Raw genomic sequence first — 25,737 nt, 5'->3', positions numbered from 1 at the left:
CAGATATTGAAAAGATTTCAGTACCAAAACTTTTGGCACAGCTAAAACAACTGATTAAAATACATAGACAATTAGTCCAATATGTAATGCAGACTTCAACAGTCCAACCAGCAATTAACATTCCACAGCTGACCCCTCATCAGGGGAACACAAACAAAATAACACCACAGAACATACAATCATGTCTTGGTAAAACACCCGCAAAACGGGAACAAATTCCATTCTGGTTAGCACAAAAAATCACTCAAATAGAGGCAGTATTTCCGGATACTACCCCTACTGAGAAACACAGAATTCTGACTATCTGTCTTCCAATGGGGATCGCACCACATGTGGAGGACTGTGACACTTGGGGCACAGTCTTTGCTTCCATTTACACAAAAACACATGGTGTTCCGTCCATGGCGGTTATACCAGATGTGCTAAGACAGATTCAAAATGAATACGGTCCAGAACCTGCTTTAACTCTGGGTATGAAACTACTGAAAGACTTCAAGCAGGTCTCGGCTATATTATTAGCCAACATAAAAGGAGAAGCAGCATCTGTGGCGATCTGCCAGAAATTGAAAGAAACAGATATAGCAGAACAACCATTTGAACTTGCCAGAATCATAGAAAAATCCTATGAAGAACTAGGTAGAGATAGTTTGGGTGGGAACCCAGTAAAACCCCAACTAACTGAAAATCCTGAAAAGATATTTATTAAAAATAATCTAAACACTCCAAAAAAGAGCTGGGATGGAAATAAACAATCCACTCCCAAAGAAAAAAGATTCCAGTCCAGAGGAAGGTCTCCTCGGCGGAGAGAAAGATCTCCGGACCAAGGACACAAGTCTCCCCAGAGGGAGCCCTCTGAGAAAAGATACAACCTTAAAAATAGGGATAATTTGAAAAAAACCTGACAGATATCAAGATATTGATACACGTCCCTCTCGATCTTTTCAGACTTCCTCGCAGAAATCGTAAAGAAGAGGGCGGTCAGAACACAGGGAAGAGCACGTCAAGTCCAAAGACAAGGAACCTGCTCAACAAAGTAAAAAGTTACAATTTCCAAGAAGGAAGGTAGCCAGTATTAAAATAATTAAACATGCAGAGGATACTGAGGACACAACTGAAAAACGGAGAGTGGGCCCAGACAATGCTAGACAGCGCAGCAGAAGTGACAATAGCTCGCAAGATCCTGATGAATCTTCTGGAGACAGTGGACAAGAATGAATACATTCAAGTGGAAACTGCAGATACCAGAGTTAGCAAACCTCATAAAATATACGAGATAACATTACGTATAGAGGGAGATAAGACCAGAAAAATAAGGGGTCTCTTTTGGGATAATCTTTCGAAAGGCTATGACATCCTTTTAGCTGAGAAAGACTGGCCACCAGAGTTTGTCAGGGAGTGCCCTCATGGCGAAGAAATGATTATTCCAACTCATAGAAAATATACATATGCAAGAAAGTGGGCAGTAGCCCAAGCTCCTGCATTATACAAAAATCATGTAGGATGGGATGAGGACTCTCCTCCTCACAAAATCCAGTTAAAATGTCAACCCACTGCACAGAGGCAGTACCCAATTAAACAAGAAGCTAAAAAGTAAGTCAGGGAGATCTTAGATCAACTTGAATACCAGGGGGTGATTGAAACATGCACCTCTCAAATGAACAATCCTTTGTTTCCTGTCTCCAAGCCAGATGATTCATATAGTCTAGTTTTGGACTACAGACACCTTAACTCATGTTGCAAAACATTTGCAGTACAAAACTCACACAGTGCAGCACTAATGAATAACATCGTGCGCAAAAAATACAAAACGACATTAGACATCTCTAATGGATTCTTTTGTCAAAACATTGCACCTGAAAGCAGGTATTTGACCGCTTTCTCAATAATGGGGTCACAGAAAATTTCTGTCGACTCTCACAGGGATTCAAGAATAGCCCAGGATTATTCTTAGCAAGAGTAACAGAGTTACTACAAATATATGATGATGAAGCATTATCTTATGTCGATGACATCTATCTCACAGATGATGACTTGGACACTCACTTGAAAAGAGTGAACACCATAATACTTGTGTTGGCAGCAGAGGGTTACAAATTCAACTTTAAAAAGTCACGAATTGCCCATCTAACAGTCCTGTTTCTAGGATATGAATTATCAAGTGAAGGCAAAAGCCTAGCGGACAATTTCTTAGAGAAATGCGCTGACCTCCAAGCACCAAAAACGCTGAAGAACTTACAATCAATACTAGGTTTCCTGAATTTCGGAAGAACATACATTCTAAATTATGCAGAGAGGGTTAAACCTCTCTATGAATTAATAAAACCTGATTTCAAACCAATCAATTGGACTCAAAAACACACAGAAATGTTAAGATCATTGCAAACAGACATGTTAGCTAAAACTAAATTACAAACACGCGAAAACATACGCAACCTTGTAATCCGAGTCATCCCAGGAAGATGCGGATTCATGTACCTGACCTCTAATGAGGGAGAAAAGGTACCAATAGCTTACAAATCACACTTGTACACACAAGCTGAAAAAACATTCAGTATTACAGAAAACATTGTAAACGCGGTTCAAACTGCTGTAGCAAAAGAAAGAGCCCAAGCACAAGGCAAAAGAATAACTGTTTTAACAGCAGAATCAGCCTTTGAGGCATTAACAAGCCCACGCAATTTGACTAACGTGGCATTAGATCCAAAATGGATCGAATGGGAAAATTTTCTTGCTGCAGAAGACGTGAAATACTATTTTGACCCGAACATGAAAAAACTAGAAAATCTAGAATATGAAGAAGAATATCCTCTGCCAATCGACATTCTGCCTCTCGAACAATACAAATGTGTAATCTACATGGACAGATTTGCACAACACTACGATGTAGAGAAAAAATCCTACAACGCAGCGTGCGCGATTGTTAAAGGTCGCTGGCGCTTGGGTAAATTCAGACCGTTAATTACCAAAACTGAATCACTCAGAAACTGTTCAACTCAGCGAGCTGAAATAAGATCTTTAAAGATGGCGCTTGAAAATGCCGATCACAAATTCCCCGCACTAATAGTGTGCGATTCGCATTACTGCGTCAAATCTTACAATAATGACTTGCAGAACTGGGTTCAAAACGATTTCAAAGATGACACAGGTGCCACAATAAAGCATAAAAAGCTTTGGGAACAAGTAGTTCTTTTGCAGAAAGAACTACAAAAGACTCACGTGATCCATACACTGAGTCATCGGCGTGATGGCGTTCACGCTGCAGGGAATTCATTGGCTAACACAGCCACAGCTGAACCAACTCAACCGGCTTCCATAGCCACAAAAAAGCGCTCAGAAAAATACATAGACGGAGAAACCATGCTGGCGGTAAAAACGTCTTCAAAAGGCGACTGTGCAGCACTACCCGTGAACTATCCACTCAATTATACATACGTAATAGATGCAAACTCCGTTCCTTTTGCTCGAATCCCTGGAGTGGGGGATAGAGTGATTCCAAACACGAACAGGAGAATCTTCTTGATTCAAGAAGCACATATGGGATTAGGTCTAAGGCACCAGGAGATCTTGACATCTCTGAAAGAATTACAATCAGAATACTGGTGGCCGGGGATGAGCCTGCAAAACTACAAATTTGCAATGGGCTGTCAAAACTGCAACAGAGATCGCAGTGGCGAACCAGCCGGAGTATTGCCAGGACCCTTCTTTTAGAAAGCATAAGGTTATCTATACGCAGAAATCCAATAGGAGTAATGCGTCCCATTAACATTCAAGACTAGATTCACTTAAAATTGCAGACACCAGCGCTCGGCTGACGCCAGAACTGTTATAAAAGATTTGCGAGTCCATATCGGCACATACGCAATTGGCATGCTACATTCTGACCAGGGTCCTGCTTTTAGCTCTCGAGCTTATAAGGAGGCCATGACCAGCATGGGCATTGCATTGCGGTACTCTTGTCCCTTCCATCCTGAGGGAAATGGGATTGTGGAAAGAAAAAAACGGCACATAAAGCAATCTATAACGGCGAGGGTATTAGGTTCGGGTGATTAAAAGATTTTTACCACCATGCTGAAATCATGGATAAAAAACTACGAGAGAGGGGATACCCTAAAAAACTCGTTAAACAATCACTAAAACGGGCCAGGTTCTATGATAGAGACCATTTACTGAATATCAACAAGACGAAAACCAATAAAATTCATAACAGGATTGTGTTTGTTAGTCAGTACTCAGGACTAAGTAACAAAATAAAAAACATAGTGAACCGCAACTGGAAAATCATTAACAATGGTCTTGTGGAGGAGGAGCCAAGATGGCCGACAGGACGGACGAGTAGGCTCCTGGCTCCGCGAGCCTTCCACTCCTGCATCGACATCCTGCTGTTTATCCTGTGCCTGTGTCGCATTGTAACGGCGGATTAATCGCGCAGTTTTCGGGCGCGTTCTTCCGAGGTCTCTGCCTGCTGATTTCATGGAGAACTCGCTGCGTTGGCTATCCTCCGTGGCTGCCCCTGGACCCTGTGCTGATCTCCGCCGCTGGGCGCTGATGTAACGTAGTCGGTTTGCGGATCTGGAGAGGCGCGGACACTTGAGGTAGCGCTGTTGATTGTGGAGGGAGTTGGTGTACATCCTTACCGGTGAGGCGAGATTCCCTACCTGGCTTACGTGTGTACTGGCATTGCGGGCTCCCTTCTCGCATCGCTTCTCTTTGTTCCGCTGCTGCTGGGCTGAGCAGACTCCATCTTGGCGCGCCTTCTCGGTTGTTGGTTGCCTTCCTTCGCTGAGGTGCAGGGGCTCGCTGAGCGCCGCTCTGGATTCCGAGTCGTGCTCCTGCCGGCGCCCCGGACTGAAGTTCCCAGGTGTCGGTGTCGCCTCAATCCTGCTATTGTGGATTCCTTGTCGGAGTGACGATGGCGCCGGTCTCCCATGACGATGAGATTAGTGCTTCCTTGTCCCCAGGGCGTGATATTCTGCCTGGTCTTGAACGATGTGCAGATCCGACGGCGTCCGCTCATAATGCGGTTTGGCTGGGCCGCAGCGGGTCCTGACTTGTGGCGACATCCTGTCAGCTCTTGCCGACTTAAGGGTTGCATGGCTGCGACACACTCGAGAGCTGGATCGGAAGATTTCGGATGTTACATCGGCACTGGGGCGACCGAGGCGTTCTAGCTCCCTGCTACCTCCACTTACTCCTGCAATGGATACGTTGTTTCCACATATGTCTACAGTGAAGCGGACTGTACCTGACTATAATCGGTTGTGTTCATCTACCGACGAGGCTGCAGTTACACTGTTTCCCCCCACTCTGAGAACTGAGACTCTGCAGTTACCATCGCTACTATTGTTTCGCTTGCCGGCCTCTCAGGTGTTGGCCCTCCTGGCTGCCTTTGCCTCCGGAGCCTCATTCCTACATCGGGGACGAGTGTTTCATCCTGTGATCGTGGGGATGCTCGTCTTTTTGGACCCTGGACTGCTTGGTAACTGGAAACATTCATCTCATCCTTTTATGCTTCTTCTTTGTGGGGGGCGGCCATCTTGTTTCTTTGTTCTGCTTTCTGTGAGCTCTCAGCGGTGGCCATGTTTGGTGGACTTTCAACGTTCGGGCCAGGGTTGATGGTGTGCTTCCCGTTAATTTTGTTCGTTTTATTGGCGGAGACCCGGACTGGAACGCTTTCCTGATATATTTTAATTCGCTGTTTGCCATGTTCTTCCCCACCAAAAGTTGTAATTGATATGTCCTGTTGTTGATCCTGGCTGGTGGGGTGGGAGCTCTGTGCGGGCGGTGGAGTCCGAGATTAACTGATTCTGACCCTCCTCAGATTTTCGGTACTCTATGGGAGTATTGCTTAGGTTATTCCTTTCTTACTCTCATACTTCCGTATTATTGTACTTCTTTCCTTTTTCTTTCTTCTTCTTCTTATTCTATATTTCGGGTTTATTGGGCGACAGACACACTGCTGGGGGGGGGTAGGCCGTAGCCTCTGCATGCGTGTAGGGTGGGGGGATGGGGGATGGGGCTTTTGTTTCTTGGTTTTAGTTTCTATGGTGCCTTTTTGTCTTTTTGTTTTGTTTCTTCTTCTTTATTCTATCTGGGTCCGTGTTTGGGGCTGCTGGCAGGCGGGTGGCGGTGGTCCTTGGCTAGGTTGTTGATTCTGATGCCCTGCGGCATATACTTTGATCCGCCATGCCGCCTGGAAAGACGTGCCTTTTGTGTTGTTAAACTGTATGGTGACTCTCTCACTAATGTTTTGTTATGCCTCCACGGACTCTGCTTTCGTAGTTTGTAGTTTTTGTTTTCAATTTAAAACTGAAAATCGACCTTAATAGTTGCAACGTAAAACATTTAAAATTAACCTTCATGGCTCCTGAGGCATGGTATCGTGTTGATCTGCTGTGTAATTTTAATGCTCGTTTATGGTACTACTATGTGTCTGTGTCGCCATATTGCATGCCCTGGTGCTTAACAGTATCCGTGGCCGGCCTGATGGTTGTGGGCCCGTATTTGTTCTTTTACCAATGCACAATAAAGGTTTTCACAAAAAAAAAAAAAAAAAAAAAAAACAATGGTCTTGTGACCCCATTAGAGAAACCACTTTTCTCATTCCGGCGAAACAAGACCATAAAGAATGCGTTAGTAAAAACATACAAAAATCCTATCAGTGACTTTCAAACAACCCTGACCACTAACATAAAAGCCACAGGGAATTATAGATGTGGTTCATGCTCCATCTGTCCCAATTGCATAACGATGAAGTCCTTAACCTTTAATGGAAAAATATTGACTCCCAAAACTCTAAACAATTGTTGAAGTAAAGGCGTGGTGTACCTGCTCGTCTGCCCCTGTGGCCTAGGCTACGTAGGGGAGACGGGCAGGGAACTCCGCACTAGACTCCTAGAGCACAGATCATCAATAAAAACTAAAAAAGAGAATGCGCCTCTGACTGACCACTTCCATAAATTAAACCACAACAGTAATGCCTTCACGTGGTTTATTCTGGAAAAGGTCAATATAAGCAGTAGAGGCGGGAATCTAGAAGGAATAAGGAAAACACGTGAGCAATGGTTCATGTGTTACCTTGATACCATAGACAAAGGTCTTAACTCTAGAGAAGAGTGGATGAAGCTAACAGTCAGTTAATGAGAATGAATACTCTGACTAATGTCACAAGTCAACCCTTTGGAGGCACGGATTATATACTGCAATAATGGGAACGAGTAATGATTAATAAACCCACAACTACAATAAAGGTTTAAAATAAATTTATTGTAAACAATGTGGGTTGTACCAGGGGGGTTTGGAATGTTATAAGAGAGGTCCACTATATTCCAAACCAATGTGTAATGAGGCCCCTTTCTTTTCTTTTATCCATAATAAGGGATGATGCTACCATTACATCTTAGTACAGCATAGCCCCATATAGCCCTGCATTTCTGTAGGCAAAACGCTACATACTAAACATATTATAAAAAGGTCAATTGCTAGTCGCCAGAGGATGGATACATAGAAATGGCAAATCTGTGGACCATGAAGGCAGGTATACAATAGGATTTATATTACCAGAAAAGTGTCCTTGAAAAAATGTTTTCTCTTAATAGATCTCCTTACAAGGGTCATTTGTAAGTACTGTGGCGTTTCACCAGACCCCAACGCAATCGATACAATAATATCTCGGATTTTAGAGTATCAGCTGGGTAAGTGAAACAGCTTAAAATAGGACGGAGTCAGCGTGGTGAGCCAATCTGACATTAACAAATACGAAAACGAGGCTTGACATGCAGGAACAAAACAAAACGAAAACGAGGCGTGGAGGTCGCAACCAAACGTAGATAACCAACGAGGGCTGCAACGCGGAAATGCAATGCGGTCCAGCGCTGAGATTTACAGCAGTCTTTCAAAGCGCGCATTAATTAATTGGCATCAGCTGAACCAGCTCCACGCCGTCCAATAACAACCACAGTAAAGGTGTTTAAAAAAGCAGGCTCACAGAGTCAGGCCATTCATGATTTTTCGGCAAACTGAGCTGTTTGAAGAAGAGTACCGGTTGTGGAGAGACGAGGTCCCAGGAACTTAACGGTAAGGGAAATGAAATAGGGACCCACAGCATTAGTAAACGAGGACAAGCTTGTTTAAATATTAATACAGGCAATGTTTTTGTCCAGGTTCCTAAAATACAAGACCCACAGATAAGGACCAGGAGTACTATTCACATCTGAGACTCCCCAGTTAACCCAATTTGAGGTAGGTTTTCTTAAAACAAATAGTACCTGTGCAGTGGCATTTTATATGCCACCGTTTATACAAAGACCGGTTCCCTGATCACTGCCCTCTTCTGTCCACAGAGGAGAGCATACAATTTAACAGGCTGAGACACATCTAGGAGAATAAAGCTACCTAGGAAAGGTCAAAAGAATAATCAATTCCTGCACAAAACCGATTCCTGCACGTGGTGGTTTTTAAAGTAGGTACCAGTATAATATTGCTAACAACGAAAGGGCATGCTAAGGAAAGGGCATAGAGACATAAGTCTAAACGCAGATCTCTTTACAGATAAGAGGAATATACACATGAATAATCAATTTGCTGAGGGGCTGGCCAAGCAAGAACAAGCTTTTAAGGTAACAGCCGATTGAATCAATTTAAATGCTAGCCAAATTTAAAACATGAATGACAATTATATTTATTATAAAAAAACTTTCTTTGCAGTCCGAACTTACAATAGATGCCGATATTCACACAAATAGAAAGAATGAAAATAAAATAACAGCATAACATGAAATAAGGTAAACACACTTTTTCTCACTACTACATACTAAATCAATGTAGTTAAGCATAAAATAGATATGAAAGCTATTTAGAAAAGGTGTAACACTGCCATATTTGAGGGAGGAGCTACGCTAGCAAGCAAGATGGCCACATAAGCTCCCGGCTCCGCAGACCTCCGCCAGCAGCTCGTATATCCTGCAAGTTATCCTGTTTTCCAACCAGACTCCCGTATATATGAGGAGTGACTGACTCTGAAGGCGCAATCCCGAACTTTTTATCACACCGGATGACGGAGATACGCCGTGTTTCATTTTCGGCCTACCTGGGAGTGGAAGCCGGGGCCTCGATTTCTAACCCATCCAGGCTGGAATTGAACAACATCGGCTGTGAACCTTGGGCTTTGTCCGGTCTCCCGAACCGGGACATAATCTACCTGTTTTAAACGGCGATTTTGTGTCCTGCCTGCAACGCACACGCTACGGCGTGACACATCGTTTGCTGCGGCCCTGTATCTGACGCCTGGAGACATAGTAAGCTTGTCGGGGGGGTGCGGACGGGAGCCCCTACCAGCGGCGAAGGTGCAAAATTGTGAGGTGAGAGCGCCCGTGGTTGATGTCCGCTCCAGACTTGCCTGCTTCCCCGGAGTAGCCGGCCTCCGGGGTCTGCACCCTGATCTGTTGCTTACGAGAGGAGATGGAGGGGACGGAAGGCACACCACCGCCGCGCGCCGTAATGGCGGCCATTAGAGCGCTCCACTCACAGATCATCGTCAACTACCAGGCACTGTCGGTAACAATGGATGATCTTTGCCGGAGACCGGACAGCGGCTTTTTGCCATCATCGCAGCCAGCGGTGCCACCAGTGAAACATCGTGTATCCAACTTCGAGGTCCCTGTGCAGACGCCGGATCCCTTTCGCGCTGCTGATTCCTATGAGACAGATCGCGCGCCCGTGGACATTGTCAGCGTCCCTTGCTTGAACCCTATCTCGCCGACTATCACTATGGACAACTTTGACTGCCTTAACAAGATCACCTGTGCCTATTGGAAAGTTTTATCATCCTTCCACGCTTTTTCTCGCTTGCTCTGTGGAGATCGTGAACTTTTATCCTTTATTTGGCTTGCTCATACTGACTTGAACTTTCATGGAAACTTTGCCTCTGTCATTGTTGCAGTGGCCTGGGTTGTAAGTGCTCCAGTGGACATTCGTACTGGCCAGGGTTAACTTGTGGGACTTTTTAGGATACGTGAAAATAATTTAATCTGCTGCTGGGATTGTGACCTGTGAAATGCGGGAGTCGGGTGGTATGTTTCGTACTTCCCGGATTGATTGTGCATCTCGTTACATTCATCTTGCACTTGTTTCCGGGTGGTTGCGTCTGGTGGAGGGTAAGGGAGTCCGGGAGTGTTTTTTTTTCTTCTTTTTTTTTTTTTGTCTCTCCTCCTCCGCTTCTTTCCTTCTCTCTTTTAGGGACGTTTCTGGGCGACAGGCACGCTGCTAGTGGGTTAGGCCGTAGCCATTGCAGGGGTGCAGGGTGGTGGGGGGGTTTGTTATTTTGCCTTTGTTTTGTTCTATGGCCCCTTCTTTCTTCTCTTTCTCTCTCTTTAGGGTATTCCTCTGGGCGACAGGCACGCTGCTAGTGGGGTAGGCCGTAGCCATTGCAGGGGTGCAGGGTGAGGGGTGCGGGGGGGGTTTGTTATTTTGCCTTTGTTGTGTTCTATGGCCCCTTTTCTTTTTTCTCGCAGGGTCCGGTAGCGATACTTTCGATCTCATCCTGCTGCATATGAGTGGGCGGGGTTTGGGGTGGGTGGTTATGATGATAGATAGGTAGCTTTGTTCTTCTCCCTTAGTGAACATACTGGCGCTTGCATTTTTACTGTTGGTCTATCTTGATCCATGACTGCCTTTTAACGCCTACCCGCATTTTTATACCTCCAGTGTGTAGCTCCGGATATCCTGTATCTTCTTCTTTATCTTGTTTTTTGGGGGGGGGGGGTTCAATGTAAAATGAAACCTTAGGCATATCCTTGATCTCGAAATGTTTTCAATACATCGTCTATCCTCTACCGCTGCCGGACCCACGGGTTGTCGGCTGAAGAGCTGTGTTATTGGATTTCCTAATACGTTCTGCATACATGTGGTGACCGGCCCCTGTCGATGCAGGGCTACTTCTGTATTTTGTGTTGAACGATATAATAAAGGTTTTCAAAAAAAAAAAAAACACTGCCATATTTTTGACCTATGTGAATGGGTGGTGCTTCATGTGGATTATAATAACGGAAAAGGGGCATCAGCTATGTATAATTATGGCATAGGAAGCCCATATACAGGTACCTGATTTTTCGAGTACTCACGACATAACAATGTTCTGACAATGGAGCAGCAGGCTGTTGCTAAGATTAATTAATGTGTATCTGGCCTAAGGGCTTATTTGAATATTTGATAACTAGTACAGACCAATCTACTATGCAGAATATATGAATATTAATTTGGCCAATGGATGATAATAATGACCTACTAAAGATCTCAAATCCATTAATATCCATGTAATAAGCATGACCATTCTCTCCAGTTTAGAGTTTGATTACTTAGAAGAACAGTATATAGCAATATGATTCTATGCATATAACTGATTCTAGTGTGTTTATCTGCAGGATATTATTTAAATGGCAACCACCCAGTGCCACTAAATACGAGAGACACATCGAACAGTCTTGATAAAGATGGTATATATCTACTGAACCATCGAAACGCGTTGACGCCTATACCAGCACAATCACGAGACCAAACTAATTCCTATAGACAGGATTCTTTTAGCAAGTCCAGGTTTTAGCTAAATATTGGTCGTTGTTTGATGTGCAACTATGATGACAATAGTGTCTATGTCTGTCTCTCTTATTGTGTTCCTCTGTTGTCTATAGCTGACAAGCACGATAATTAGTTTGTGTTCTGAAACTTAATGTGCTTTTTCATTTAATGTGGTGTAGAGTTGATTTATGAAAAAGTATCTTAGATACATATAATTGTGATATATTTTGCTGATGTTTTTAATGAAATCTCTAATTGTTTCGCGGCGTTTCTTTTTTAACAAACTCATTGTACTGTCAATGCAATTTTAATAAACTGAGAACTTTTTATATAAAAAATAAATAAATCTTGTTGTTTATGAAATATATGTGTTAGGTATTGGTACCAATAAATGGGCTTACATTCAAGTTGTTTCTCACTAAGGGATACCTTGTTATTTCACGGGTCCAACATTTAACAAGTGTCCAACGTAGTCTTAATAATCTGCCAAGAAATTCTCTGAAAAGTTTCCGTCCGTACGATCTATTGTTCGGGACTAGAATGCATATTCAGGACCTCGATAGTCAGACTTCAGTGGTAGATGAAAAATGCTTTGATATCAAAGATCGTTTGGCTATTTTACAGGACTTAAATGAAACAAGAAAAGACCTGAGCAACGTAAAGTTAAAACAGAAGCCAACAGCCACTGAAGATAAACCACCTGTCCCAGCAAGGCCTGCCTGGATTCCAAAGATTGGGGATCTGGTCAGAGAGAAGATCGCGGTGAAGAAGGAATTTGGGCCTTCTTACAGAAAAGCAGTACCTGTCTTAGCTGTCAGCGGAACAAGATCAGTTGTACTACCGCCCCTTGCTGGTAAAAAGGAAAACCGAGTTGTATCGATCGACCTGGTAAAACCACAATCATAAGTAGTAGGCCCAGTGGACTCCCAAGAAGTAGCAGAGTACCAAAACTTGCTACAATACAAGAGGTTCAAACTGAAAGACTAATCACATTTGATAGCCTCAGATTATGCTAATAAAACAAAGAAAAATGCAAAAGCAACTGAAAATCCGGAAGCAATTCTAACAATTGACAGAACTGCATCTGGCTACTTCATCAATTTCGATGACTTTTCTGAGGCTCCAAGCGAGCCTGAAGAAAGCCAACAACAAAAACTTTTAAAGACAAAGTAACATAACTCTTTCATCAACTCAAAGAAACCTATCTGATTTCTCCATGGATTGAATTTTGGATTTTGTTAGGTGTACTTTTCCTCCTGCTTTGGCTCATCATGGTTCTTTGTTTAGGAAGATTTATTGAGGGAAAATACAGTACAATGGACACAGCAAGTCAGAACATCAACTTGGTCCTAAAGCCACACAAGTCATCTCAAATCGAGAAAAGTGAACTATCATCAGTGAATGTCACAGCCAATCCAATACCCGGTGGGGTAGCTTGGGACAAAACGGATTACGAAATCTATGGCCCGGTCGACCTCTTGAAATATCCACACCAGTTCAAGGTTTCATTAAGTGACTTTGTAAAACCGAGTACATTCTCTGATGATTGGGACTTTGAAGTATTAATGATATGATGTCAGATTTAGTAATGTCAGCAAAATTTACAGAACATGATTATTTACAGGGTTAATCAAATTATGAAGAAATGTATTGTTACAACCACTTTGCACATCACTATTTACATAAATCTGCTCAACCTAGAAATGTTTTTAATTATAATCAATGGGAACATTGTGCAACTCGTCCGAAAGGTAGTTCGAAAACATTTTATGAGAAATTCCCATACTTCTCAGGGTTTAACACAAGTGATGCAGAAACGTTTTATTTCAAAATGTTAATTAAGACAGGAATGAAAACAATGCTGACAAATACTAAATTGATCTATTCGGAAACATTTTATGAAAAAATGATTACATTTGGTTTTGATTTCTGGAAAACAACATTGAAACAAAAACCATCTGGGGTACAAAAGAATGGCAGGTCCAAGGCCTAGAAGCATTATTTAGAGCCTGCATAATCCCAGAACAAGTTATATTCTTGAATGACACCATTCAACAGACAACCTGTCTTGGCCTAGCCAAAATTAAAGACTTAAACAAACCGTCTATTCCAAAGCCAACACCTGACAGTAATAGAACTACAGATGTTGAGATAGACGTATCCCATATTTTTAACCGAAACAGAACACATCCTGATTGGAAAAAATGGTTGATCTGGCCCACAGACACAAATAACTGTCAAGATAGATTCCTGAACAAAACACAGGGGTTACAAATGACCAGGCCAGACCCAAGATACTCCCAGAGACAACATCCAGGGATAGTCACAACATACAGTTTAGGGAAACTCTGCCTCGAATGGCTACAGAAATCCACACTGGCTGAAATTAAGCAACACTTGACTTTACTTAAAGACGGTGCTGACTTGCGTGATTTCTTAATGGGACCACGAAAACAGCGTCAAAAACGTTTCATAGCGGCCGGTATATACGCTACTTACAACGAAGCTTGGAAAGTGATGCAAATCAAAACAGCAGAAAAAATACTAGAAATTGATCGTATTAATTTGGAAAAATCATTTTCTGTTGTGGACAATGGGTTAATGACTCTGTCCTCCAGAATATATTCACTGGACAGTATTGTATCCTCTGCTATTGATATCATAGAGCAGGACTTACTAATGTTACAACACGGTCAGTCCCAATTACGTTCTATTGTACAGCTTGGCTGGACGTTGCAAAATCTGCGTTCAGGCTACGTGCCCTGGCGTTTAATCAACACAACGTTATTATTCTCTATCTTTAACCTTACTGATACACAAATCAGTTTGGCACAAAAAGGAGCAGACTATACGATTCTGAGCATTGAAAAACTTGAGAGATTACTTGAGTGGAGAAGTGTGGCTCAGGGGTTAGAGGTGGCAGACCCGGAATCTGAGATCGGTCCTGGACCAGGGTTCAATTCCCCGCCCCGGCGGGTCTTGGGCTAAAAATTCCACGGACTCGATAATTCTCACCCCGGTGCCTCCTCGACTCACGGGTTCACACTCTGCGACTCTGGGCAACAGCTTGCTTAATCTCCACAACGGCCCCTCGTGGCGGGATGCCTGACTTTCACCTTGTGGATACCCTGCTATCTCACAGGGGAATATCAGGAAGGGTTCCCTAAGCAAGCGCCGGGACACCTGCTTTGCGGGTAGCTGTGCGCTATATAAGCTCAACTACATTTACATTTACATTTACATTTACATTTACCATTGACAATGTCAGAAAGACCTGTCATTGAATGGATAATACATGGAATAATCACAATTCCGATAACAACTTTCCATTTTAAATACTGTCAAGAGTATATACCAGCGGGCCAGTAAAGGGTACATTAAGTCATCATGGAAATTACCTTATACACACACATGTTACAGTGAAAAGAAACAGAATGTATTTCTTAGTGAAAAAAATTGTAAACAATCACTAAGCGGTATACTTCTGTGTCAAGGTATTGACCTGCATGGGGCCTGTGAGGGGACTTCAAATAACCTTTCATGTCACCAGCACGGCACACCTGCAACACAAATAGAGCCATTCTTTAGACGACTTTCTAACGGGAGTTACATTCTAATAGTGGACCACAGCTGTTGTGGCATGGTGCCAGGAAAAGCCTATCTCGTGAGCGTGAGTTCCATGGTCACTTGCTGTATGCAAGTATTGTATCCAAACAACACTCCAGATACGGAGGCAACAATCTGGCCTTCTTTGAATATCTCTTCTATTCGAATTGATACTTTAAGCAGAATAATGTCTGTCCTTTTACAGACAACTGTGCCCTTAACGTCATCAAAAGAAACGTATGATCTGCAAGTTGCAAGGACAATGGCAGAGATACATACCCTTTTATCAACAAATTGCCCCGTGCATTTCGTAGAAATGCTAAGCCAAATTCTAAATATGTCAGATACCAGTGGTATCCCACATATATTTAAGACAATTTTTTCGGGACTGTTAACACCCTTTTTCCTAATTTTCTCCATTCTGTCTTTGGCGGCCTACCACTTCTGTTGGGACTCGTAGCAGGCATTTTATTTTTGATCCTTCAGCTCCGATTTGGCAAGCCAAGTCACAGACATGACTCCAGCAACAATGGAAGAAACGATCCTAGCTATACGCTATCGGGACCGCATAACTAAAGTCCTTGGATTAGCCCGGCTAAGAGATCTGAATATGACCTGGTTTCTTTCATTCAGACCCATCTGGCAGAATTGCATCTTACCTGTGCTTCGATGTATGCTATGCGGAGAAGAATGCGTGTTGGACGTCTGTCTTACACTACCACCAGCAGTACCATTGGATACAGATACTTTGCCAAGTCCGATAACGGCTCGGCACGTGTTGCCCCCAACGGCTAACCATTCTGATGACGGCATTCGTTGAGACTTCACCACTACGATTAGGGGGTAGTGAAGTACGAGATGAGAGCAACATCACCCAGGTACGACCTTCTGTGAGCATTGCTGATCCTGACATCGATGATAGCAATCATTCTCACGACTGCACTGTTGCGGCATTTTCAAACTTGGTCGAACTTTCACCTGAAGCCGTAGACCAATTTTTTGAGAGTCTGTCTGAAATGATGTTCTCCCCTGAACAGAAAGAATAACTTTTTAAGCAACGAGCACACAGCTTTCCCTGAACTCTGAATTCGGCCTTCAGCTTTGATAAACAAAAGCTACTGGAAATATTTGGAACAATTTTTTCCCCTGAAGCGAAATTATTTTTTTTCCACTTCCAAAATATTTACTTTTTTCTGGCACATGTACTCTGCTTAAAGTAGAACTATTCTTAGAGAACAGAGCTTCTATTTTAGGAACTCTAGAGACAATATATTACCTCAGCCTCTAGCACATGTACCCATTACAAGAATGGGGTAACCCTTAAGGTATGGACCTGGGTAACGAGCGATATGAACAAACAATGGTCCGCGACCTATAGATTGCGGTACACAGATCTGATCAAAAAGTGAATTATTATTCCCAAAGCAGTAGCACCTTTTTTAAGTCTGCTAACTATACAACAAAGACTAAATCTTTGAGAGAAGGAGCCTAACACCACGGTTTTGGAAAAATATATATTCTTATTTTATTTTTATATATTCAAATTATAACATATTTTTGTCAATAAAAACAAACGGGTTGCCCCAAGACAGGAAGGTGCAGTGATAAGAGTGTGATTCAAGGGGGTGAACAAGTGAAAACAGAAAAGAAATTACACAGTGATAGAAAAGAAAGTTGAATATAATTTAGTCAATACTGCATATACATAATTCAACAAAATTACAGCAATGAACACCTAACCAGCAGATATAAGTTCATAAAATCATAAATCACAACATTGTAGTGTTCATGTATCAATGTCCATAGTTTTTGCACAGTCTACAATGTTGGAGATACACTGGTCTAGGGTGTGTGTATTGAAAAATGTCGACGTTTCGACTCGACTTATTCCCAAACGGTGATTTGGACCTGGGGATGGCGAGTCTTCATCAGGACAAAGAGCAAAATACGAGGCAACCAGGGATTATGGAATAACCCCTTAGTAGTAGAGGAACCGTTGATTTTGGTGATCCAAAAGAATTCACCTAGTCTCACACAGGATTCCTTGAAGCGATATCTGGGTCCATATGGAGTCGTGATTTCTTATATGGACATGATAGGTGATGCCTTAAAGATATATCTTGGTCCATGTAATGTACTCGTGATTTTCTTATATGGGCATGTGATTGGTACCTTAGTTGTGTCAGTATACAGATTCCCAATAGAAACAGATACCGGCCGGTATCCCGAAGCACCGTGAGGCTCGGAGATAGAGGGTTCTGTGGATTAAAATACGGCGTCCCCATGTCTAGTGGAAGTGACCTCCACAAGTTTTAAACATCCGGAAGCACTGGGAGGCTCGGATGTCAACGCTGGAAGCCGGAATATAGCGGCTCAATTGGATGGAATTGGATTAACTTCACTAGCGTCCTTCAAATAAAACAATCGGGAATCAGTGCGCCCTCAAATTATTGGAGTGACCGGCCGTATCTGTTTCTATAGGGGGAATCTGTATACTGACACAACTAAGGTACCAATCACATGCCCATATAAGAAAATCACGAGTACATTACATGGACCAAGATATATCTTTAAGGCATCACCTATCATGTCCATATAAGAAATCACGACTCCATATGGACCCAGATATCGCTTCAAGGAATCCTGTGTGAGACTCGGTGAATTCTTTTGGATCACCAAAATCAACGGTTCCTCTACTACTAAGGGGTTATTCCATAATCCCTGGTTGCCTCGTATTTTGCTCTTTGTCCTGATGAAGACTCGCCATCCCCAGGTCCAAATCACCGTTTGGGAATAAGTCGAGTCGAAACGTCGACATTTTTCAATACACACACCCTAGACCAGTGTATCTCCAACATTGTAGACTGTGCAAAAACTATGGACATTGATACATGAACACTACAATGTTGTGATTTATGATTTTATGAACTTATATCTGCTGGTTAGGTGTTCATTGCTGTAATTTTGTTGAATTATGTATATGCAGTATTGACTAAATTATATTCAACTTTCTTTTCTATCACTGTGTAATTTCTTTTCTGTTTTCACTTGTTCACCCCCTTGAATCACACTCTTATCACTGCACCTTCCTGTCTTGGGGCAACCCGTTTGTTTTTATTGACAAAAATATGTTATAATTTGAATATATAAAATAAGAATATATATTTTTCCAAAACCGTGGAAATAGGCTCCTTCTCTCAAAGATTTAGTCTTTGTTGTATAGTTAGCAGACTTAAAAAAGGTGCTACTGCTTTGGGAATAATAATTCACTTTTTGATCAGATCTGTGTACCGCAATCTATAGGTCGCGGACCATTGTTTGTTCACATCTAGCACATGTACAGCATTTTGTATTAATATGTGATGGAATGGTCTCGACCTTCTTTTCCGTATTAAGAGCCATTTCATGTGTAATTTTCGCAAATCATTCAGCTGATAATTTTATGCAACCCTTTTTTCTGAATGATAACACTGCTTGAAAAGCGTACAGTACTAATACTCACTTTCGTGTATTACCATATACCATTTCAATATTCAAATTTATGTATTTTGGGGGGGGGGGGTTGGAAAACACATGCATCATTATATGTTTACTATTGCTTAGTTTTAAGTAATGAGGGACATTAGATCGTGGAGTGGGTGTTGTAGTTCTAGCTAGGACCCTAAATTCGATAGTCCTGACTTATGCCCTTATGTGGTTATAATCAATAATATCCTTATAAAGGCATAAGAATCATATCCATATTTAGTCATAGCCCATGCTGTCCAAATTAAGCAAGGCTACTTCCCCAGGCTCCTAGCAAGTACAACGAGTTCTGTAAACAAACCAAACCTCCAGCAACCTGCGAATTCCCCATTGCTTCTGTTTTGATTTCGTCCTAGAACTCCTGTGAGCACTCTAAGAACGGCCAGTTCTTAGTGACATCTTTATTGACGTCTTATGTCCAACCTTACATCAAAACCGGCACCTTTCAGGTATAAATATACCAACGCTGCCTTAAGTAAACACACGGTGGTGGTTTTGGAGCAGAGCAGCTATCTACTTGCCCGAGAGCCCAGCTGATGCGAGAGCCCACGGACGCTGCCCCTCCTCTTTGACGCACTGAGAGAGACGCTGTCTTTTCTCCTGCCGAGAAATCCAGCTCCGGTGTTTCCAGATACCTTCGCGGCTTACTGGGATATCGAGTCCTGAGAGAGAGATACAAGACCTCCTGCTTTCTATTAACCCAGGTACGGAGCTGACTAAAACCTTACAGAGAATTCTTGATTAAGATGCTTGGCAAAACCAACTTAACTTAAACTGCTACTTACTTACTCCTTCCCACGTATTAGGCTTAGGTCAGGTACACCGGGGTAGGCGTATTTAGAAGCACCAGTTGAGTACGTTAGTCAATGTATATAAGTATGTATATATTTTATCTATTTTAAAGTATCTTATGGCTAAGAGACCATATCAATGCTTTTACAGTATTATTTCTTAATCCTCCTTTTACTGTACGCACTTTACTTTACTATGAGTATTGCAATTGTGGCAATTCATTTCTCTTGCATGAGAAAGAAGACTGCTCAATAAATAACACCTTTTATTGAAAACGCCTGTCACTCTTATCTCTGCACTCTGGTGAAACTAAGTATGCACACTTGACTGAGTGAAATAGCTGTCTATTGTTTTCACACGACTCTAGAGATACACTCTTATTCTGAGGGAGCAAAGTTGTCATGTTATATGGTTGTCAGAAGCTAATCCCTTATTGTCTATCCAGAGAGGTTAAACTCCTCCTCGTTTATTCGAGAAAGTTTCTAGTGACCTCTGAGCTAGCTGGCAAACCTTAAGTCTAATATAGTCAGTAGAGACCTAGTCGACCTCAGTCCTACGTCTACACTGCTGAATATATTATTCCAATGCGCAGAGCCTATTGGGAATATAGGAACTACACTACATCATTACCATGTCTGTACAAAAAAGCTAATGGACGACGTAGGGTATACTTGGGTGCACTAATAAGGGTTATTATCAGTCAGTAGTATTGGGGTGCACATCTACCAGCTACTGGGGCATCGTCCCAACCCCAGACTAAACATGTAAGTATTCAAAGAATGAGCTGGGAGTGCTAAATTATCTCAGAAAAGTCCAGTTATTTAATCATAATTGATATACAAAGGAATCAATAATCAAGCAATATTCATACAAATAAAACAATATTCAAGCAATGTTTCAATCACAAAAGCAATGTAATTCTTGTGTTTCAAATATTTTTCTTTATATTGACCGCAGCCGACGCGTTTCGTCCTAAAGGCAGGACGTCATCAGGGCTGCAAATACAAACACAAAATACAAATGCATAAGTCACATGATCAGTCTTGATTATTCTTGCTGTAAAAAAGACCAAGTGATTAGTTTACATTTTATTACACACAGCCCATTACACCTGGTGCTAATAAAGTAAAGTTTATAGATAGACTACCTTCTTATAGTATTTGCTTGTGATAATCTAAAAACTCGCGGGACCTATTTACACATATATGAAAAACATCAGTTCAAACTCTTTTAATTTACATGAAAATTGAACATCCTGGGATAAAGAAGGCAAACCGTTCACAATATAACACTGTAAGGAAAATCCATAATCATGCTCACCTTGCATATTATATTACAACTCTTCCATATCTGCAATATTTCTGAACCTTTAATCAAGGATGCTCACAGCATGAGGCCCGATTCTTCAATGATCTACTGATATGATATCATACTAGGATTAAGGTAAACAAGGGGAGACCGGTCAGTCAATGATCCATAATGTATCTCTGTCTCCCTAATTTCCATATTTGCTATAGTGCATCGAACCCAACTGTTATATTCTAATTGTTTCTAACATCACAGTCGCCAAATGTTAAAGCCACAACAATAAAAAATCATACCTTGTGACCACTAAGCCAATAGAAACCCCCACTCGCTCTGACTCTTATTTCTAGTTCATGAATCTTCAAATCACCTTTTCAAAAAAAATGTCACACCTAAAAATGAATAAACAATACTTCAAACTCATCGTGCATGAAAGGTATTGCATTAGACAATCTCCAGTCATATGGAATAACTATAACCTTGAAAATCACTCACCCAAAATCGATTTTCTAGAAAAAGTATAATTATATTCTCCTTAAATCCGATCTCATCTCTTCGTTTCAACCAAACAATATCTACAAAGGTGAAGGAAACAGACAAATACATCGCACTGTCAGTGCCATCTCAAAAGGCTGTCTAATTTACAAGATTCCTCCTATTTCCCTCTGCTTACCAGCACTCACGGAGCCTCATGTTACTCTGCCGCCGCCCGGGTACGATAAATCCCGATAGCAGGCATCAGAAAACTCCCATTTACTATAAGGAGCCCTGTATCCAATCAAAATCCGCTAAATTTCCCGGGTGAAATGTAATTCAAAACACCTGTGTAATACTATCAGTGTCCACCACGGTCCGCTACATCTATTATATCCGGTCTATTTCAGGCCATTTCCGTTCCTGCGCACCACCCGGTTGGTGATATTATGATAACTTCCAATCCGGACTCGCCCTGCGAATAACATCCGGTTTGTATGTGTTCGTTCAATGATCTTACAATCTGTTTAACGTGCCTTCCGTTCCTGCGCACCACAAGCATTCTATTCAATCCTAGCTTCCAGTCCGGTCCGACCTATAAATAACATTCGGTATGCCCACGAGTGTTCACGATGTCAATAGGTCGAATTTGAACGAACATTCTCCGGTTAAATACCCAACAATTTACTATGAATTCATAACTTTATTGTCGCCAGCCCATCTCAAAGTACGTCAGAAACGATCAATCTGTTGAGCCAAGGTCTTATTACCGTTTTGTCAGCTTTTCCGAATTCCCAAAATAAATTTCGTATTTCTATATAAAAACAAGTAAATAAAGCAATAATGCATTAGTAAGCCAGATATGTCCCACGAAACGAGTTGTTTATCCGTGGAGTGAGCGCAGTGGAGTGAGCGCAGTGGACTGAGCGCAGTGGACTGAGTGATAGATCATGCCAAATCACTATTACCGGATGAAAAACATAGATGCTACCTATTTTGATTAAATATATTGCGTATATGCAACAATTTGCCTAGATGTTTATCCCAGTATGTGTACAAAACAAAATACAAATGTAATTTCCTCGAGTTTTACATGTACTACAACTGCTCACACACACTTCATTTTAATTCAGAAATTATATGAGATTATGCCAGAAAATGATGTAATTCAGAATCAATGTTCAAACCATGTTTCATAGTTCTACATTTAATTATCCATCGTGCTTCAGTTTGACGAATTTGTAATTCCCAATCCCCACCTCTCACATGTTGAGACACTTTCTGTATTCCGTGAAATTTAAAATTTTTATTGGAACCATGTTCCTTCTCCATGTGTACATACAGTGGGGATTTTACATCGCCATTAATAATCGCCCGCCTGTGTTCTTGTATCCTGGTTTTAAGGGGCCTCTTAGTACTCCCTATATATACTTTCCTACAACTACATACAATGGCATAAACAACTCCTATACTATTACAATTTATGAATTCATTGATCCGGAATTGTTTATTACCATTGTATTGAAAAGTTTTGGTTTTGTTCATACCATGTGCACATATTATGCACGCACCACAGACATATAAGCCTTTAGGCTGTGGTGGAAACCAGTCCTGAGTATGTGTGGTCATTGGACGGATGTAATTGGTAGAAATCCTGTCTCTAATTGTAGGGCATTTTTTAAAAATTAATCTAGGCTTGTCATCCAACTCTGTTGATAAGCGCGGCACACCTTTTAACAGAGCCCAATTTCTGTTTAGAGCTTGCCTAATCTTATCTTTTTGTATACAATACGTTGTAACAAAAGATGGTCTATGTCTGGTTACCTCTTTCTTTTTAGGAAGTAAAGTAGTTTCTCTATTAATTTTAGATACCTTCTCACTGGCCCGTGTTAAATCTTTGTTGGCATAACCTCTCCTACTGAGTCTTTGCTGCAATTGGTTTAATTCTATGGAGTAGTCTTCCTCACGGCTACAATTCCTTCTAATTCGAACCATTTCTCCATATGGTATACCTGTAATGACAGCTCCTGGGTGAAAACTGTCTGCCCTCAAGATAGAGTTGGTGGCAGTCCCTTTTCTGAACAGTTTACTATGTATTTTGTCCCCATCCACCATTAATGTCACATCCAAATATTCTATGCTCGATGAACTTTGGCTCATCGTAAGCCTTACATTGAAATCATTATCATTCAAATAGTGCAGATAATTTTTCAGTTCCTCAGAGGTGCCTCTCCATATTAGTAGAATATCATCGATGAATCTGGCCCAAACTACCACCAGATCCATCCATTCCCCTGCTCTGCGGCTCCAGGCATGCTCCCTCTCATACCAACCCATAAATAGGTTGGCATACGAGGGAGCAAACCTGGAGCCCATCGCAGTACCCCTGATTTGATGAAACCATTCATCTTCAAAGAGAAAATAATTGTTATTCAGTATCAGCTACTCATTTGCACCAGCATTTTTGAATGATGTCTTAGACTCGCACTGCTGCTACTGAGAAAATGTTTCAACGCTTCTATACCTTTCTCCATATGAATACAGGTGTATAAACCCACCACGTCTAACGTGGCCAGAATCATGCCTTCTTCCCATTTAAAGTCATTAAGTTTATTTAGAATGTCCGTGGTGTCTCTCACATATGAGGGTAAATTTACCACTAAGGGTTTTAAAAAACCATCTACAAATTCTGAGAGATGTTCTGTGGCGCTGCCAATACTGTTTTGAATTACATTTCACCCGGGAAATTTAGCGGATTTTGATTGGATACAGGGCTCCTTATAGTAAATGGGAGTTTTCTGATGCCTGCTATCGGGATTTATCGTACCCGGGCGGCGGCAGAGTAACATGAAGCTCCGTGAGTGCTGGTAAGCAGAGGGAAATAGGAGGAATCTTGTAAATTAGACAGCCTTTTGAGATGGCACTGACAGTGCGATGTATTTGTCTGTTTCCTTCACCTTTGTAGATATTGTTTGGTTGAAACGAAGAGATGAGATCGGATTTAAGGAGAATATAATTATACTTTTTCTAAAAAATCGATTTTGGGTGAGTGATTTTCAAGGTTATAGTTATTCCATATGACTGGAGATTGTCTAATGCAATACCTTTCATGCACGATGAGTTTGAAGTATTGTTTATTCATTTTTAGGTGTGACATTTTTTTGGAAAAGGTGATTTGAAGATTCATGAACTAGAAATAAGAGTCAGAGCGAGTGGGGGTTTCTATTGGCTTAGTGGTCACAAGGTATGATTTTTTATTGTTGTGGCTTTAACATTTGGCGACTGTGATGTTAGAAACAATTAGAATATAACAGTTGGGTTCGATGCACTATAGCAAATATGGAAATTAGGGAGACAGAGATACATTATGGATCATTGACTGACCGGTCTCCCCTTGTTTACCTTAATCCTAGTATGATATCATATCAGTAGATCATTGAAGAATCGGGCCTCATGCTGTGAGCATCCTTGATTAAAGGTTCAGAAATATTGCAGATATGGAAGAGTTGTAATATAATATGCAAGGTGAGCATGATTATGGATTTTCCTTACAGTGTTATATTGTTTGCCTTCTTTATCCCAGGATGTTCAATTTTCATGTAAATTAAAAGAGTTTGAACTGATGTTTTTCATATATGTGTAAATAGGTCCCGCGAGTTTTTAGATTATCACAAGCAAATACTATAAGAAGGTAGTCTATCTATAAACTTTACTTTATTAGCACCAGGTGTAATGGGCTGTGTGTAGTAAAATGTAAACTAATCACTTGGTCTTTTTTACAGCAAGAATAATCAAGACTGATCATGTGACTTATGCATTTGTATTTTGTGTTTGTATTTGCAGCCCTGATGACGTCCTGCCTTTAGGACGAAACGCGTCGGCTGCGGTCAATATAAAGAAAAATATTTGAAACACAAGAATTACATTGCTTTTGTGATTGAAACATTGCTTGAATATTGTTTTATTTGTATGAATATTGCTTGATTATTGATTCATTTGTATATCAATTATGATTAAATAACTGGACTTTTCTGAGATAATTTAGCACTCCCAGCTCATTCTTTGAATACTTACATCATTACCATGTCATAAATGACCCTTTTGTTTTTTGGCATAACAAGATTAAATTGCATAGGCGGTAGCTGTACAATAAATTCTTTACAGGTAATGGGGCCTCTGATTTTATCCACATCCAAGTGACGTCCACACTGATTTTTGGTATTCAATTTTTTTAAGAAGACGGAAGAAAGTACCTTATCTGATTGTGAACCAGCAGCATGGCTGCATTAGTTACGGGGACGGGAAGGTCCTCATGTATTGGTGTCGATCGATTTAGCTAAAGCCTTTGACACAGTGCACTGGGGATACTTGATGCAGGTGCTCCGGAGGACAGGGTTCGGACCTGAATTTCGCGCCTGGATCCGGGTGCTCTACGGAGCGCCCCGGGCCAGGGTGCGGTTGGGA

General features: G+C 41.5%; 1 protein-coding gene and 1 long non-coding RNA gene across 2 annotated transcripts in view; one reads left to right on the top strand and one right to left on the bottom strand.

The window, feature by feature from the left end:
* The window catches only part of TTLL13 (tubulin tyrosine ligase like 13), a 609,087-nt gene that overhangs the window by 250,326 nt on the left and 333,024 nt on the right, over window positions 1-25,737 (bottom strand).
* LOC144825270 (uncharacterized) lies at window positions 7,873-8,612 on the top strand. Its single transcript, XR_013609369.1, has 4 exons — window positions 7,873-8,073; window positions 8,160-8,238; window positions 8,340-8,458; window positions 8,548-8,612. It is a non-coding gene; the product is annotated as an uncharacterized LOC144825270 (long non-coding RNA).

This window comes from Lissotriton helveticus, chromosome 3_1, assembly GCF_964261635.1.
Source record: "Lissotriton helveticus chromosome 3_1, aLisHel1.1, whole genome shotgun sequence".
Lineage (NCBI taxonomy): Eukaryota > Metazoa > Chordata > Amphibia > Caudata > Salamandridae > Lissotriton > Lissotriton helveticus.
This window is presented reverse-complemented; position numbering and strand designations above follow the sequence as displayed.